Below are 5,835 nucleotides of genomic sequence, written 5' to 3'. Positions count from 1 at the left end.
CTCAAAGGGCAAAAGAGTAAAAAACACACAAGAGATAAATGTAGAGAAATCAAGAAGCACCAAATGGATTATTAACATTTGTAACATTCAACACATTTCTAAATGTTTCCAAATTCTTCTTGAATCAACACATACATATAATAAAAATAATAAATAATAAATAATAATAATTACATTTTACTATATCACCCCTAATTAATTATTATGGTCATTTAAGCATTGTGCCACATAAGTTGAAATAGAAAAAATATTATAAATCACAATGATAAAAAATTTAAATTATTTTAAAAAATATAATTGGCTATCATCGATACAAAACTCTGGACAAGGAGAGTAGCATATATTATTCAAAAATTACATAAAAATTATTATAAATTACAATAGTTAACAACTTAAAATATATAAAAATAATTTAATATGTTATTTATTTCAAAAAAAAACTATATGAAAAATACTAGAAATCACAATAATTAACAACTTACAAAATTTAAAAGATATAAAATATTTGATCAACTCTTAAAATTATATTAGTGTCACTAAAATTGAAAGAGAAGAAAATTATTATAAATCACAATAATTAAAAATTTAAATAATTTTTAAAATATAATTGACTATCAATGTCACAAAAATTTGGACAAGAAAAGTAACGTATATTAATTTAAAAATTACTTAAAAAATATTATAAATTACAATAGTTAACAACTTAAATTATCTAAATACATATTAAAATAATATATGTTGAACTCATGCTAGATTTCGGATGAATCCTAGAAAACATAGGCAATCCTTTTATTAAAAATTTTTATTTAAGTATATCAAGATTGAAAAGATAAATAAATATCTTAATGTTGGACCCTTGCTGACACGGGCCATGCTTCTCTAGTCAATTATAAAAATTCAAGTGGAATAGTTTTAACAAAAATATAAGGGTGAAAATGATGTATAATATAATATAATTTTTTTTATTTTAAAGGTTTAGTGTACTATTAATTTGTCTTTTGTGGTGTTACCAAACCTTTAGTTATATATATACTAGAAGTGCAAGGCTTGTGTCAGCACGGGCCCAACATTAGAATATGTGGATTGCAATTTTTAAGTTTTAGGGTTTATCTTGGAGTAGAAAGTTTGAGCAGTAGAATATTTTCATTAGTATGATTGAGCTGAGGGGATCACAATTGAAATCTTTTTTTAACCTTCTTGTTGAATTTTACGATCAGAAATATAAAGAAAGAAGAGGCGTAAATCTGATGAAATAGCTTAAATTAAATATCCAACAGATTATTGATTTTCAATATCGCAAAGATTGAGGATCATGTAAACTTATCCGATAAAGAGAATACACACCTTATATTCGCTATTGTTTTGTTTAATTATTATTTTTAACACAGAAAAAGAGTGTTGTTTTTTACAGAGAAGGAAGAGTTAAGATTTTCTTTTCTTTATTTTATTTTTAAAACAGAGAAATGTTAATTAATATTGAGGAACTGTAAAAAGTTGAGAAAGATAGCTACACATATTTGGTAGAAAATTTGTTAATGTTAAGAAAGTGCCAAGTGTTTGGTAGCAAATTTGTGATAGGTACACGTATTATGTTAATTATGTATACATATAATAATAGTAATAAATATCAGCACGTAGTTATCAACTTTTTAAGTGAATGACCAGCTATAAAAAGTCGAGAAAGAAGGCTACACATATTTGGTAGAAAATTTGCTAATATTAAGAAAGTGTCAAGTGTTTGGTAGCAAATTTGTGATAGGTACACGTTTTTTGTACCTAAATTTACTTTATTATATTTAAATTAGTTTGTAAAAATCTTTTGCAAATAATATTTATACTTCTTTTCTTTAATTTCTTTAAAATATAGTAATAAAATTTACTTATGCTTTATTCTTCTCACACTTCACTACATACATTTTATCCTCTTTAAATCTCATTATGCCATTTTATCCTCTTTAAACCTCACTGTACTATCCTCTTATTCTCTTCAAATCTCATTATGTCATTTTACCCTTTTCAAACCTCATTATACTTTCTTCTGCAAATCTAATTACGTCATTTTACCTTTTCCAAATTTCACTATTACTTTACTCCCTCCAAAACTTTTTATGTCGTTTTACCCTGTCCAAACCTTACTATCTAAATTTTATTTTAATTACTTACCTTCCCATAGATATGTTTTTGTATTAGTAAATTAAACATAATAATGATCAGTGATTTGATTTAAATCGAAGATAATGATCTATAATCATGACAAAAGTCATTCACTTTTTTTTAAAATGGATTCCCCTCATCTTTTTAATCAATCTTAAACCATAATCAAGCATTCTTGTTACCATCATTCCATTCTAAATTATTTTTTTTCAAACTCAATCTAACTTTAACCAAGCATTACTGTTGGTATTTATCATAATTTAATTTATATTAATCTTTGTCTAAAAGGTCTTTATTACATTCCAAGCCCAATGTCAATTTTGGTCCCCAATAATTTTCTTGATTGATGTTCAAATCCTGCTAAACAAATTTACCCATCAAAAATCACCTGCATAAGAAAGAAACAACAAATACAGTCAGAAACTTCATAAAGAAAAAAATATAGTTAAAAAAAATTCACTTCATCACACCTCTAACTGCTACCCAGGCAAGGGATTCAAACTGATAAATGAAGGAAACCTAATTTCTCTCTAATTACAAATGTACTACAATAACTCTTTACTGAGCAGGGACATATATATTTGTTCTTACATCACTTTAATCTAAATTCTAACTTCTCATTTAAAACAGCCAACACCTTATAGCATTTTATTTTACCTTATAGCACTCATCTTGACATTGCAGATACCAACGATATAGACTCGAGCAACATCTCCGAGAGCATATTTTGCTGCGATGGAAGTAACTGCAAGAGCCAAATACTATGTTTAAGACCGAAACTTTGAATCCTTTACTGGTTCGATCAAGAGTTTCTATCCTGTTACTTGACATCAATTCTGAAGATGGTATACCGTCAACAGACTTTTGAACAAGTAATAAATAGAGGAATCCTCCGATACCACCTGTTAAGAAGGCGATTGCAGACTTTTCCCCGGCTAAGAATGTAATAGACGAACCAACAATGGTAAGGATTGCATCATAAAGCAACAAAGATAACTTCAAATTTGTATATTCCTGCATGGTATCTTCATTTGATATGTTCTGAGTGATAACGGAAGATGATGGTGAAGTTTTCTCACTTAATGATACGATGTTGTCCTGGGAAAACTCAGTAACTGAACATGGTCTAAACTCTATCATGGAGCTATCGCTTTTCTCACCGAGCAAGACATCCTCGATATCAAAATTATACCGGATAGCTGTACAGTCTGATAAGTTCTTCATGTTTCCTACTGAGATAGAACTTAGCAGGGAAATCATAGATATGCTCGTGCCTCCAAGCCTCCACTGACCTGCTTATTCGTATTGGCACGAACTTTTAGAAAACATTGGGCTACATGTTAATTAATCAAACAAATAATTCACAGTGAGTACCTTGACAAACACATCCTCATTTTAGTTGCTAGCAATTATGACTGTAGTTCAGGTCCAATTGACAGAGCTACAGGGAACTAAGCGCTGAATAATAAATACTAATAAGCTGAAGTCCATCCAAATTCATCATTCTTCTTGTTATATAACTAAATGATGTAGTATAATATAATGGAAAATAAAAAAATTGCATATAACTCCATGCAATACATACTCCACAACTGTCATCTCTCTGAAATATAAGTAGTTTTTTTAAGTAATTGGGAATCTTATCGATTTGAGTCCTCAAAAGACTAAGACATTATCGAATGATTTTTTGATTTCTTTCTCCGTATAATTGTTATTCATGCTTATAACTATTAGTCCTATTCGAGATTAATCCACTTCTATACAGCCGCATGTAAAGATTCAATTTTTATACAATAATGCTATGATTTCTCCATTGACTTTGCAACCATTTATTCAAATCTTTCCTCTACGAGTGGGAGGGTACCTTATGAAGGCAAAGAGGCTGTTTCCGATACCTTCCCCAAAGGCCAAAGTACCAAAATCCTCCACTAGCATCCTACCGAGTACCTCATCCTCTCACAAATATATCGAATAACTCTACCATGACAGCTTAAGTAGGTTGGAACAAATCACCTTCTTAGTGAAAAAATTACACATAGCAATTCAAATAAAACTTATAAGAATCACTTTATTGAATTAAGAGATAATGTAAGATGTGTAAACCTGCTGCTCGGTCACACTATTACTAAAGCGACCCACATCATTAGCTGCTAATCAAATAGGAAATATACATTACAATCAGTTAGTAACTGATCTTTTTTCTACTTCACCAAGCTTCCAAAATTGCATATGGTTAGCAAATTTTCATGCGTATTAGTAATTTTTTTTAACTATATACAACAATTAATGGAACTATATGCCAGGTCCCACTAATAAATTAGCAGAAAATGAAGATCTACTCACCGCGTTAAACACCACACAATAGTGCATGTCACATAAATTCCTTAATTTTGGTTAGGTTATTGATTTATTTTTAAAGCACATCTCCAGTTGTCAATTCAAATGGGACAGTTTCATACTTCTCAAGCTCTACCAAAAAAGAATTACAAAATTATGATTAGTTTGTAAAATGCTGAGAGCAAAAAAATAATAGTAACAATAATAAGGAAATTCAACTGATCTTCATGAAGGACTTTTTGGATTTTCCTATGGTTCAAGAAGTTAAAAGCATCATCTATGAAGATTCGTTGACTAAAGGCGTAAGAAATTTGTCTTCATCTTCGTAAACTACAAGCAACAAATTTGATATTAAAAGCTTTTGCATAATTTTAAAAAAGGAACACATACCTCTTCGGATCTTTCGTCGTCTTTCTGCTAACAAATTTAAATCCCTTTCCATGTACCGAAAACTTTATCACCAAGAAAATCAGTACAAACTCACAGGCATAACAAACCCCAAATCAAATAGCATCAAACCTCAAAATCAAATAGCATATGAAGAATCTAAAATAAAAAATTTTGCCACAAAGAAATTTTGTACAACTCACATGCATGATAAACCCCAAAATGTAAAAGAAAATGAAAAAATCTAAAATTAAGTAAAAGCTAATGGGTAGGAAAGATGAAGAAACAAATGAAAAAAGCTTAAACAGAGCAATCATGGAGAATCTGAACCTCGAAAAGGGATTATTACTTTGTCTTATTTGCTCTACTATGATGAATTATTGTTGCGTTGATCTTTATGATGCAGAGAAAATTTCAGATTGGAATGCCGAACAGAGAGAGTGAGAAATATACCAAAGAAAGAAAAAATTACGTGGATGTCTCTCAGGGGCCGTTTGGTTTGTAAATAATCCCGGGATAAAACTTTTTATTCATCGTTTGGTTGTAAATATTTGGGATAACTTATTCCGGGGCTAATAATTAGTCCTGGGATAAGTTATCCTCCCAATTGGTGGGATAACAATCCCAACATTATTCTTACATGGGATAAAACCATAAAATGACAATGTTACCCTTAAATTCTTTGATTTTTCACTTCCATACACATTATTTGAGTGCTAAAATTTGAGTGCATAATTTATTATATTTCTCAGGCTAACACAATTAAATTTATTATAATTTTTATTCGTACTATAGTTTGAATGCATAATTTAGTCTATTTTTGCAATTAAATATTTTAGGAAGTATAAAAGCATTTACCGTTCAAAATGGTTGTAAAATATATAAATTATGTTTATTTATATATTTTAATTTCTCTAAAAAATAATAAAAATTTTAAGAATGAATATTTAAAGCTTA

This window comes from Capsicum annuum, chromosome 12, assembly GCF_002878395.1.
Source record: "Capsicum annuum cultivar UCD-10X-F1 chromosome 12, UCD10Xv1.1, whole genome shotgun sequence".
NCBI classification, from domain to species: Eukaryota; Viridiplantae; Streptophyta; class Magnoliopsida; order Solanales; family Solanaceae; genus Capsicum; species Capsicum annuum.
Note: the sequence above shows the minus strand (reverse complement) of the source record.